This window comes from Lasioglossum baleicum, chromosome 8, assembly GCF_051020765.1.
Source record: "Lasioglossum baleicum chromosome 8, iyLasBale1, whole genome shotgun sequence".
NCBI lineage: Eukaryota > Metazoa > Arthropoda > Insecta > Hymenoptera > Halictidae > Lasioglossum > Lasioglossum baleicum.
In genome coordinates, this window is record NC_134936.1 from 8,990,055 (window position 1) to 9,003,291 (window position 13,237).

At 37.7% G+C, this 13,237-nt stretch overlaps 1 protein-coding gene across 3 annotated transcripts in view; it reads left to right on the plus strand.

Annotated features, from left to right (window-relative positions):
• The window catches only part of Pgant9 (polypeptide N-acetylgalactosaminyltransferase 9), a 498,492-nt gene that overhangs the window by 54,507 nt on the left and 430,748 nt on the right, over nucleotides 1-13,237 (plus strand). For all 3 annotated transcript variants that reach the window (XM_076428489.1, XM_076428492.1, XM_076428491.1), the window contains exon 2: nucleotides 669-728. The gene's annotated coding sequence lies outside the window, so the exon portion shown is untranslated. The remainder of the gene's footprint in view (nucleotides 1-668; nucleotides 729-13,237) is intronic.

Consider the following 13,237-nt stretch of genomic DNA (forward strand, 5'->3'; position numbering starts at 1 on the left):
ACATTTCTAGAAAATCGTAACCTTAATCTAAAAGATTGTTGGCAGTCCAACCTACAGAATCGCATTAATGGGACATAAGTTCCACCAAAACAGCGAACAACCAGTACCGCGTTACGTTTCGTCTTAAGTTCATTTTAGGAATTAAATAAGAAACAGTAAGCTCGGTTGTTTCTTATTGCACGGTGGCGTACAGACCGAGGCGAAACACTGAGAGCTCGCCCTTTCCAGGACGAGGAGGACTTCCGGCAATATTCTATGGGGCCGATGTAATACATTTCTTCGTCGGTTTCGAAGGCAGGAAAAAGCTGGAAGCTCGCGAGACGAATGAAACTTCTTGCAGAGAGAGAGAGAGAGAGAGAGAGAGAGAGAGAGAGAGAAAGGCGAAGCGAATCCCTCGAGAAGAGGAGAGAAGAGGAAATGATCGTCTTCGGAGTGCTCGAAGGTCAGGGGTGCTTTTTCGTTGGCGCCGCAACTGAGTTAGAACTTCGGCTTCCCTTCTCCTCGCTCTAACCACCCTCTCGAACCGCCTTTGAATTTTTAATACAATCCTGGGTTTCCGTTGGACAGAGTAGAATGGTGGAAACTTATATTTCGATGGACAGAATGTGACAGTAATTTCGAAATCTTGTTCAATTCGATTGAGACTAACGTTCTCCTTTTTGTTTCAGGCTTCCGGTGATTGGGAAGCTAGTGCACTTCGCCGCAAGTTTTCCTTCGATGACGGAAAGGTGAGTACTGAGCTTTTCTGTAGGTGGTGGTTTTCATACATGGCGATACTCCTTGCTATGGATGGTTATAGGGTGAGGCCCCTCAAACAGGCCACCTGAATAACTCGGCTGCTATTGGTGTTAGCAAACAATGCATCAGATGGAAATTGCTTGGTTTCGAGGGGGCATTGATCTGATGTTAGTAGCTTTTTTGTAGGTGGACGCGTAAAGGACATATGAAGGTCAACTTCATTTTTTTTTTTTTAATGGAACCGATGCAGCTGGACATTCGTTATAAAAAAGTGCCTTAGTTAGTAGTTCAGGAGATATTTCAATTTAAATAATTCTAAGACACCATTACTGTCGTACTAAGACGTTAGCGTTGATTTACTAGTGTAACGTCTTAGTACACGACAGTAATGGTGTTTTAGAATTACTTAAATTGGAATATCTTCTGAACTACTAACTTTTCGAGACACATAGGTACGTTTTTATAATGAATGTCCAGCTACATCGATTGATGTATTAAAAAATACCTCATTCCATTCAAAAAAATGAAGTTAACCTTCATATGTCCTTTACGCGTTCACCTACAAAAAAGCTACTAACATCAGATTAATGCCCCCTCGAAACCAAGCAATTTGCATTCGATGAATTTTTTCCTAACGTCAATAGGAATTTTATATAGAATTTAATATTGCTTTAAATTAATATGAAATTTTATATTTATTTAGTGAAATTAAAAATTAAGGGATTTTTATTTATATTATTTAGATTATATATTATTCAGGTGGCCTGTTTGAGGTGCCTAACCCTGTATAAATGACCGAAAAATTGACGATCTACAAGAAACTTTGAAAGATCGGAAAACTTCAATGTCAATTTTTCAGGATTTGAAATTTAGCGCTGAAATACAATTTGAATCCAGTGTATATGCGAGAAACGATCTTTGGCGTAGTGTTCGGCTCGTTAACCGGCACTGTGCTCCAGGGTCAAGTGAACAGCGCAAAGTATTATATTCCCCAGCAGTACCTCTTGTGTTCTCCAAGAGAACAACCTCGATAACACCGGTTCGGTGTTTCTCGAGCACGGTTCGCGCCACCCCACCCCCTTTATCATTCGTTCCAAGCCACGGATTTATTTCGCGATACCTTCGTATCTTCTTGGACTCATTATCATGTCTCTCTCTCTGCCTCGGCTCTAGTCTCGCCTCGCATAGTCTTCGTCCGCGAGTGAAATTCGTCCTTCCTTTGTCCGTGGAGGAGAGATCTCGTGGCTCGATTTATGAAAGCGAGCGATATGGGGGTGAGCTTCTCGGTTATTTGCCTCCCGAGAGTTATAATGGCTCGGTTTACTGCATCCGTGAGTAAGTACTTCCCTTTAAATAACGTTCACCGTGGAAAAAAGTGTCTGTAGCTTTCCTACAACCCGTAGTATAAACAGACGGCTCGCAGCCTCGAAATCGAGCGGTTCCGTCGGAAATACTAGGGAACCGGGAATTTAATGTACCGGGGCTGGTTTAGTGTTACTGTTTTGGATTCTCCTTAACAGCTTGCGGTACGTAGCGCGCCGAAACACCCCGAGCTTTTTCGTTCGAGGGCCGGGAAATACATTGGAACATTCGCGACAAGTAATCTTGATACGATTCGAACTTTTAAAAGACTTCCATGTTAGACCCCATGTTAGAATTGAATGGTCGTTCTTGAAGAGCTATTAACAAAATCATTTTTATAAATAGAATTTCGATACTAGGTTAGGTCTGAGCTAGTAACAGTGTCGTGTGACTAGTCCGGTACTGGCAAAGAGAGGGTAACATGCGTAACAATAATAATAAGGTACTTCCATATAATTAAAAATAGGAATGTAATTAAAACCCTTTGCTGTCGAGTTCTTTAAATCTGTACACTCTTTTATTTTATATTCTACTTTATTGGTCAGTTATTTTATGTATGTTTATTATTATTTTATCTATGTTTACATATTTATTATCCTTTCTCATCCATGGTTGAACCATAGCTGCCATTACTATGGATATACAGGGTGATTCACCTAACGTTATCATTTTAGATATCTTTGTTGTTTTTATACATACATTAAATGTCTTGAGGACAAAGTTGAATGATAAAATGGGGCTCATCTCACACATCTACATCTTCCAGTATTTCTAAATAACTTGTAGATATTAGTAAAAGTCAGCCTAGAAGGAGTGTTTCGCTCAGGGTACCTTCCTCCATAAAGCAATCGGGCCTGCAATGCATTTTGTCTACATTCACAGTAAACCGTTATCGTGTCACCTATCAATCATTTAGTAAGACATAGCGGAATCGTGTTTGGAAACATACTGTTAGTAAATAAACCGCAGCGTAATCGGCTAGAGGATGTTTGGATGATATTTTTTAAAGTGATGTTTTACCCGATTTGAAAGCATTTATTATTATTTTAGGGTCATCTAATGTTCAAATATTTACACGGAGGCAAATATGGTGCCATTATTCAGCAACTTCAAAATGTCAATGTAAATGCAAAGTTGAGATATGCCCAGAACTACTTGTGTAATCAAAAGAAGAAATTCGAAGCAAATTTTCCTATATCAAGTCGGAAATAAAGCATAGATGGAAAGAAGAGGTTTTTTTAAAAAAAATCGACAAAGCTTTTGAACTGCAAAGACGTTAGTGTTTACTTACTTGTGTAACGTCATAGTACGACAGTAATGGTATTTTAGAGTTACTTAAATTGAAATATCTCCTGAACTACTAACTTTTCGACATACATAGGTTAGTACTTTTTTATAACGAATGTCCAGCTGCATCGATTGATGTATTACAAAATACCTCATTCCATTTAAAAAAAGAAAGTTGACCTTTATATGACCTTTACGCGTCCACTCACGAAAAAACTAATAACATCAAAATATGCTCCACTCGATACCATTCAAGCCTCTGCTGAAACATTTTTTGCTATGAGTAACAGTAGCGAGAAAATCAAGATGTCGAAATCGGGTGATATGATATTAGTTATTATATTATATATATATTATAGTATTATATACTATATTATATTATCTATCATATTAATATGGATGTATTATATATTATATTATATTATATGGTGAAATAGTTTATATTGTTTATATTATAGTAATTCGCGCATATTGTTAAATTAGTCAAAAATAATACTTTCAATAAAAATTGTCAATTTTTACTTTTTCATAATTACTTTTTTTAAAGATAAAATACTATATATAAGTTGGTAGGTACATTTTAAACGCGTTAAGCAAAAAAAATAATTTTGGCCAGCTAGATTGATCAAATACCCCACTGTGCGACTGTGGGGAAGATGTTCTGTGGTAAAGTAGTGACTGTGAACGGGTAAAACGCGTGCATAAAAAGGAGTCTCGCCCACTAGGTCAACCCACTCTACACGTATGACCCATATACGCACAAAGATCGACAGTCTATCCATCAGCTTCGCTTGGTTCATTAACGAAATGGGCCGCGCCGCGCCGGTTCTAAAACGCCCTGTATATTCGGTAATGGGATCATTTGCCTGGTTTCCGTGGCGCTGTTCTCGTCGGGTGTCTAAAGACTAATTCGAACTGCCTGGGGCTAACCAAGACATACGTTTCTCGTATGCGGCGAGGAATGCACGTAATCAGGGAAAGGTAACGATGGTTAATCGCGTTCGCTTCAGGAATACGAATCGTCAATTTCTTACCGGGGTTCGGTCTGCGTGGCCGACGTGTCTTCCATAACGACAAATAATGTGCCGTTATCGATCAGCGGGGGCGGGTTCCCGCAAGCCCTTTCGAGCGTACACGCGAGACGATACGAGAAGTCTAATGAACTCGGCTCTATCACTCTTTCTTTTCAACCCCGCGTTTCTTCGGCCAGCGTGGCCATCGCCGCAAAAATCCGCGCCATCATGCAGATTTATACCCGCGAAACGAAACCTTTTTCTGATACCGCCCCGTAAGAACTGTTACTCCCCGCGCAAGAACGTTATTAAATGGCCGAACGATTTTCGCCGCACCCCTTTCGACCCGGAGTTACGACAAACATTCATCGTCCACGCTCGGCAAGAATTTTCTGTTCCTTTTTTTTTCTCCGCTTTATCGCAGTTCTATTAGCTCTACGTCATGGTTTTTAGTTGCGCAGAATTTCGCCGAGTTTATCCGCCATCCTCCAGCGAATTATCGTGAATTACCCGCGGTTCAGTTTTCTTTTGATGTTCCGACCGAGTTTCTTTCGCATTGTTGCGCGACATCGTTTGTTGTTAACATCCTGATGAGCTCGTTCATCTCTAGACTGTGCTTTTTACACAGGGTGGGGCATTTATCCTGGCCACCTGGAATACCTCTTAAACTAAATTCCAGAGAATTTTTAATTCTCATCATGTTTCCAAGGTCATTCCAAGGTCAACTTTATTTTCTCAAATGGAATGTCCTATTTTTTATACCATAGATCGATGGAGTATCAAATTCTGAGTGTAAAAGTGTTGACCTTCATATGTCCTGAACCCAATAGTTAACAAGATATTGTCCAAAGAAGAAAGAAAATTGTTTCGATAATATCTCGTTAACTATTAGACTTAGGACATATGGTGGTCAATACATTTTTACTCAGAATTCGATAGTCTATCGATTCATGATACAGAAAGTGGGTGTTTCCATTAAAAAAAAATCAAGGTGACCTTGAAATCTCCTCTTTGTCTCCACCCACGCAGAAAATATTTATGTCACAATGTGTCCGCCTCTGTACCGTGCAAATTTTGATGATAACATTTTTCCATATTGTTACAAATAACGGAGATATTCAACGTGGACGTAGTTATTGCCCTACCCTGTATACAAAACAATCCCCACCCTGTATATTCCTGACAAGAATGAATAATACAAAACAGTGAAAAGATAAAGAGAATTATAAACCATCGATATACGCTATCAACGAATTATCAAACCTTAATGGAGGACATACACCTAGCAGGTTGAAAAGTGAGCTCGACTTTAAGTAGTTTCTTTTTATTCAACAAATGGTTATATTAAAGAAACATTTAGTACATAAGTTGTGTCACACTCTTTTATCTAGAAAATACTAAACTTTCGTAAAAAAATATCGAATAGATGTGGGATGGCAACCATGTTTATGAGGCGGTTTCAACGTTCTAATGCCAATTTCATAGTGAACAGATTTCATCCTACAGAAACAAATATGTAACGCACAGGAATTCTGAAAGGAAATACACTGTTCATATAATGGAACGTTCAAATAACACGTGTTCGTATAATAGAACCTTCTCATAATGGGCTTTCAAATAACGGTGATTCTACTGGACCTCCTATTACAATAGTGATTGCAAATATGCCAAGTGTTGATGCATGGAACTGGCATAGTACTTGGAACGTTATATCACGATGTCGACAAACTGCAAGTGAATAGTATTAACAATTGAACAAGAGTGATATAACTAGTCTACAACGTCGAAACGCATCATTGAGAAATATTCATATAAGTACAAATACAAATAAGACGTACATACTAATTATTAGACAGCGGATGTTTATGCAAAATAACAATTTTCTACGTGAATTGCAACAATCTGGAGCGAAATAGAAATTTGTTTCCTTTCTTAATATGTTTAATCGGTTGAAAATAATAAAACTATTTTTCAATTCTTCTAATGTTTTTGCTGTTTTAAATTACACCTACACATTTTTCCCATAAATGCATAAAATCAGCTGTCTACTAATTATACTACAATTTATACGTTCGATATTTATTTCCATGATTTTAAATATTATTAGGTACAGTAGATACACTGTGGGTCTTCCTACCGATTATTTAATTTTCTCAAAAGAAATTTCGGCTTCGAATAATAAAATTGGTTTGTTACGTTTTATAATTGCGAATCTCGAGGTCGTAATTGCATATAAATCACATAATTTCTACATGCAAATGTTAATCGTGTTAGTTAACTGAGAAACAGTTGTAGCTAATTCATCCGAAGATCGCATAATGTTATTAGAGTAATAATTAAGTGATTAAAATCGATGAAGTGTCTATAATCGACGAGGTGACTGTCATTATATCGGCTCTCGTATAAAGCGAGTGCGACAACGTTGTGACAGAAAGAGGGGCTGACACGCACGCTAAAGGATGCCATTTTTACAGGGACCGGCACAGGGATGCAAATAAATTGTAAACTGGTTCCCGATGGTCGATATCCACCTTTCATGAACAGGTTTCCTCGTCGCCATTAATATTCATATCCGCTATACATATACGAGGTATCTGTATCACGTTTTTCTGCGATACTCTGCATGTCATCCTGCCGTAAAGGGATCATACTAATAATATCTGCAATCGCGACGATTTGTTAAAAGAAAACGCGTCATGCACGAAATTGGAGAGATATTGCGAGACTTGCAAATGAAAAGCAAAAATTGATCTACTCCATCTCTAATTGATCTATTTCAAATTTGTAGTTACGTGAACTTTCAATTTTAATCAAATTATAGTATTTTTAATTAAATACGATCAGTACATACTACATATCAAGATTATACAGCACACAGTATTTGCTTAAAATTATACTTCTCATGTACTAATATTCTTAATGACTCGTCTTCAAGGTGTAAACTATAATCTGAATTAAATTATTTAAACGGCAATTCTCCTGAGAACATTATACAGGGTGAATCACCTAAACGTAAAAAAAAATTAAATATACTACAAACTAAACCAAACGAGACGATACTAATAATAGCAGAAATGGTAACAACACACTGAAATAACCTAGACTGTAAACTCAAATGAACTGTAGAATAAATAAAAACAATGTAATAAATAGTAAAACTTTATACATTATTATAAACCAAGCCAATCGATCCACAAAACTGTCAAATAGACTACAAACTGAAGTACAGTAAATTCTCTATAGATGCGAACGCATCGGGGGGATTTCTTCGCATCTTTCGATCGTGGTCCTACTTTTTTCGAGCTTCAATCAGCTTCAATGCTTCAATGGCCGAGCCGAGCGTAGAGAAGGACAGCGCGTGTAAAGCGAGACCACGCGCGGGCCTTTGAACTGTGCCGGCGACTGCGACTCTGCGCGTCTCTTTCTTTTCTATACGCTGTCCTTCCTTGCGCCCAAAACTTTCATGGTCAATTAAACCACTAAATTCTGTTTAAATTATATCGTGTTTGGTATCATTTTAATCAGAAAAACGACAGAAATAAGGTAGTGAAATTCCCATAACAGAATCATGGAAAATGAAGAAGATAGACTGTTGGTGTAACGTTATGATGACTCACGGGCGTTTGAAGTGTGCCGACGACTGCGATTCTCCGCGTCGCGTTAGTAGTAGTTCACACCGATATACCGAGCCGGGATCAGTGTATGTATTAAGTTGGAGGGGATATTTTTCTTGCATCTATCGTGAAAAGATTTTCGCGTCTATCGAAAATTTACTGTATTCTCGTAGATTCGATTAAAACAAAGTAATACGAGACAGAAGCTCGTCAACTGTCTTAAGAGGGAACTATACCCTCGGATTGTAACTAGAAAATAACTAGAATCTTACTAGATTTTTGGTCGAAACATGGGTTTGCGCGCCTGGATTTTTTGTCGTTATTTGAGCATATTTTGAGCTGGGTGAGGACTCATTCTGTAGAGGAAGGTTAAATACAGGGCGCTCTTCTCATGATTTAACGAGATTATGTTTATATCTAATAATATGAGTGCCCAAAGTAGAGAAAAAATCTAGAAAAATAACCGCAGATTTCAATGTATTTTTCTGTCTCAAAGAGACTTTTTTGACTGATATGACGAGAAGAGCGCCCTGTAATGAATCCTCCTCTATCAAATGAACCTTTGTGCAGCTCAAAATATGCTCGTATAAGGTCAAAAAATCCAGGCGCGTGATTTCATTCACATTAGCATAGATTTCCCCATGAAGACAGAGGTCCTCTCTGATGCAGAGCCAGTCTAGAGCCAATTTTAGTTCAGTTCCTTTAGACGAGATGGCGCCTAATCAGGAAGACTGTCAATCAGTGCTGCGATATTGTGCAACATTTCACTGCTGCACTGCTGTCATCGTGGAATCATAGCAAAACTGACACAGATAAGTTAGATATTCTCATCGGTGGTACTAATATTAGTGCGAGCTGCCCTGTGTAACGGCATTCGCGACGAGCTGAATAGAATATGGAAATAGGAAACAACTCCATCTCGTGTTCATTAGGCAGTTGCGTGTTTATCAATGTTACCAAACTTTTTTTTTGCACAGAAGTTGATAACATTGATAAATAGTTCCTTTCTAGTTACAAATCGAGGGTATAGTTCCCCCTTAACGACTTCTCCAAGGATCGAATACATTCACTAGAAATCTCGTCAAACTTCAGCAAACTTCAGCAAACTTCATGAAACCTATCACAATACGTAGTGTACTATATAAACATTTCTGCCACGAACACATAGGGTGTAGAGTATGGTCATCAGACTCGATCCATTAAATTCGCAGCAGAAACGGAGCACACTCAATCATTCAATCTTCGTAGATGGAACACGATCTCCGTCGAAACTTAACTGACCTAAGCAATTGCGAAGTGTCTTCCTCGATGAACAACATCATCGAGTGCACGCCGGTGATGCGCAACTTCTGAATGTATACGGTCGGAAATTGTTTCGCGAAAGATCGAGACGGTGTCATCGATGGGGAGGGACCTGTAAACCGAGTCATGCGATTTTCAATTGGTCGCAACCACTGCCGTTTTACTCTGTACAAACTTCCGAGATCACGAACTCGGACGTGTAATTGTTTTAACGGGCCGTGTCCGCAGCGTATATAGCAGTATGTTTCCGATTCGGGGGAAACTATGCGTCAAGTGGACAGATCGAAACTACGGTCAAGTAACGACCTCCGGAGTTTCGAATTGACCATTGGGGGTGCTCAACCGTCCCTTGTAACGTAATCGATCGTAAAATTAGATTGTATCTGGCGCTGCGTCTGAATCCGAAATAACCACCGACAAACGTTCGGTCGCTGCAGAGTTACCTACCTTTGAACGGTTGGGGAATTAGAGGAATACGTCGATTAAAATTATGGTTCCTTGAGATATCAGTATGCGCATTGTGTTGGATTAGGCCTGGCCAACTAAAATGGTTTCACGGGCCACTTTGATGACGCGTAACGTTACAGCGGGCCGCACTTCAGGTAAACATGCTTTTAAAAAATTTAATACAAATACAAAATGAATAAAACTTTATTGTTATACTATGATTCAATATAATTAACTGTCGAGTCTTAATTAATGAGATATTTGTACATCCTTTCTTTCACTAAATTTTTGTAAATCTATATTTATGTTCGACGTTGCACATCTTAGCTGGTTTTTTTCTAAATTGGCATCAGTTAATGGAGCACGTGATGATCTCATTGTAAATTTCATCTTCGAAAAAGCACTTGCAACTCGATGTGCAAAATATCTTAAGTTATATATAAGTATTGTAAAAATTAATTTTTGATGTGGACGCACACACAAATTTGTTTCATTTCATTGCTGCACTGTAACTCAATTATATCAAATATAGAACTGGAGTTAATATTTTTTGTATACATACAACGAGAAACAAAAGTTTCAATAGAAACATAAAATCGCCCGGCGGGCCGCACAATTTAACGTGGCGGGCCGCGTGTTGGCCAGGCCTGTGTTAGATGATAGTTGAGTAACGCTTGCTGAAAAGGTGAGCTGAATGTCTTAAATTAGAAGGATGTGATGGCCATTTTTTGAAAACCATTTTAGTAAAACATCCCCACTGTGGTACACTGGCTATTCACTTTTTACATAATATAATTCGCAGTCCATTAATTATATTTTGTTCTTCGTACAATTATCTTTCGGTACTCAATTGTTATATCGTAAATGCACTTGCTGAAAAGGTGAGCTGAATGTCTTAAACTAGAAGGATGTGGCAGCCACTCTGGTACACTGGTTATTCATTTTTTACTTAATTGTATACAATTCGCAGTCCGTTAATTATATTTTGTTTTTCATACAATTACCTTTAGATAGTCAATTGTTTACCGTAAATACGTGTATACAAAACTTATTGCAAAAATGAATGGAATCATTGAGACAAGATAATCTTTTATATGTTTCATAATTCTTACAAAATAAGAGAAATTCAATATTTGTTTCATATATAAAATTAGTTTTCATTTAAAAATCAATCATATGATGCAGTATTTGCTGGCTCTCATTAGCAGAGTCGTCAGATAGGGGAATTGAGGGGAAAAGTTACCCCCTCTCTGCCAGTAACGGACCAGTCACGTGACCGTGGCGGAAGCGTGGGGGAATAGCGTCGAAGAAGGGGAAGGTAGAGTGGGGAGCCAAACTTTAATCTGGCCACTCTGGTGACTGGACTCAATACCATTGAATGTCAAAATTGAAATCAGTGTAGAGATAAAACACAAAATAACTAATAGTGTAAGGACTTAAAAAATAAAATGTAACACGAAACAATTCTAAGTTCTAAGTGTAGTGGAGTTCGAAGAGTGGCTCTAAACAATATGAACTCGTCAGTCATGTTGCATCCCATTTATAGTGACCAGGGGTGGGGTTGCACTCCCATCTGTTCTCCTGAAGCTGATAATATTTCAGTGGCGAGTCGGAAGGGGGTGGAAGTCGGGCAGGAAGAAATTGTGAGAGCCGTCGATAGTGATTGTTCGAATACGTGACGATGAATTGCCGGAAAGATTAATCGTCGATCGACGTAAGCAAAGATCGTATCGCGGAAGACGTGGGCGTAGAGAAAAATTTATGAATACCTGACTGCCCCTGTACATCGAGAATCACTTTATTATTGATCGAGAAAGATGACTTTCATACTGCGAAAACCATTTTTTTTTTATGGCGTCGTTTTAAATGCAGATTTTTAACGAGTCATTGATAACATCATTATTATCTCTTGGAAGAAATACATGTACATAGCAACTTCTTGTATGAATAATTCGACTTGATTGGATACAAAAAATATTACTTTGGACTTGATAAAATTGTTGAAACAAGAAGTAGATTTTCATTTAACTTCTGTTTCTTACAATTAGCTTGGAATATTTTTATTTTGTAGAAAGATCGGTGTGACAAAATGTTATTAGCAGACTGAGGATTTTTATGGAAAATAAAAATTGTCTGAATTAATTACAAGATACATGAGCTACACAGACATATCTTTCATTAATAATTTTAATAAGGTGAATAGGTAAAATGATATTTTCAAATTCTTCAAATATTTATACAGGTTCGCGTCGATCCATTTTTGTCACAAATGCATGAAATCCGTAATTGAGTCATTACTAAGCGAAGAACTTTGCTTCATACATTGTAAATAGTTTGCAAATTTTATGCATATACGACAGAAAAGGGTAGAAAAATGTATGAAGTATTAATATTATTAAGAGGCAAATATATTTTTATTTTAATTCTAGTTCCTGTAGTTAACGTAGAAAATGTTTATTTTGCAAAAAGACAGTCAACTTAGGTATAATAAATACTATTCATTAAATCTAGAAGTAGTAAGATAAATATTGCATGATTAAAATGTTTACTTTGCATAAAGATCTGCAGTTTCGATATAATAAATATTATTAATTAGATCTAGCAGTAGCAAGAGATATAACTCTGATTACAGCAACACAAATATTATCACGACTTGAGTTAAGTAATTTGTGAAAGGTTAACGAAAGCTCATTACCAGCGATGACTGGCTACTTTAATAAGTAGAATGCAGATATTATCTGAATGCGATTGCTGTAAGTGAGTACAAGAGAATCAGATTAAAGCAGAATTTAAACACAGTTTATAAATTTAGGAGAGCTCATATAAAATCGTTTCAATTATACAGGGTGTCCCAAAATTCGTGAAAATCCCGAAAGGGGGTGGTTCCTCACACCATTTCAAGCGACATTTTCCTTTGCAAAAATGTTATCCGCGGCTTTGTTTAGGAGTTATTAACGAAAAACACGGACCAATCAGAGCGCGACCTAGACGCGAGTTGCCACAGTCGACTCGGCGCGCCAAGTGTCTATTGGCCGACTGTGGCAACTCGCGTCTAGGTCCCGCTCTGATTGGTCCGTGTTTTTCGTTAATAACTCCTAAACAAAGCCGCAGATAACAATTTTGCAAAGGAAAATGTCGCTTGAAATGGTGTGAGGAACCACCCCCTTTCGGGATTTTCACGAATTTTGGGACACCCTGTATACAAAATTGAAAGATTATAAGTGACCTGTAAAATTCTAATTTAAACAAAGAACAGCAAATGATGATCAGACTTGAATATCTAACTTAGGAATGTGCTTACTTTGATAGGTAAAGAACATCGAATTCTGAAGAATTGGAGACAAATTACAAAAATTTGATGGTACCCTAACCCCGAAGTGGAGCGTATCACATATTGCAAAACAGTGTCTCCTTCTTGTTTGTTTAAACAAAAATTCATGCTTGTAAAACTCACTAAAAGTTTTTCATAACTTT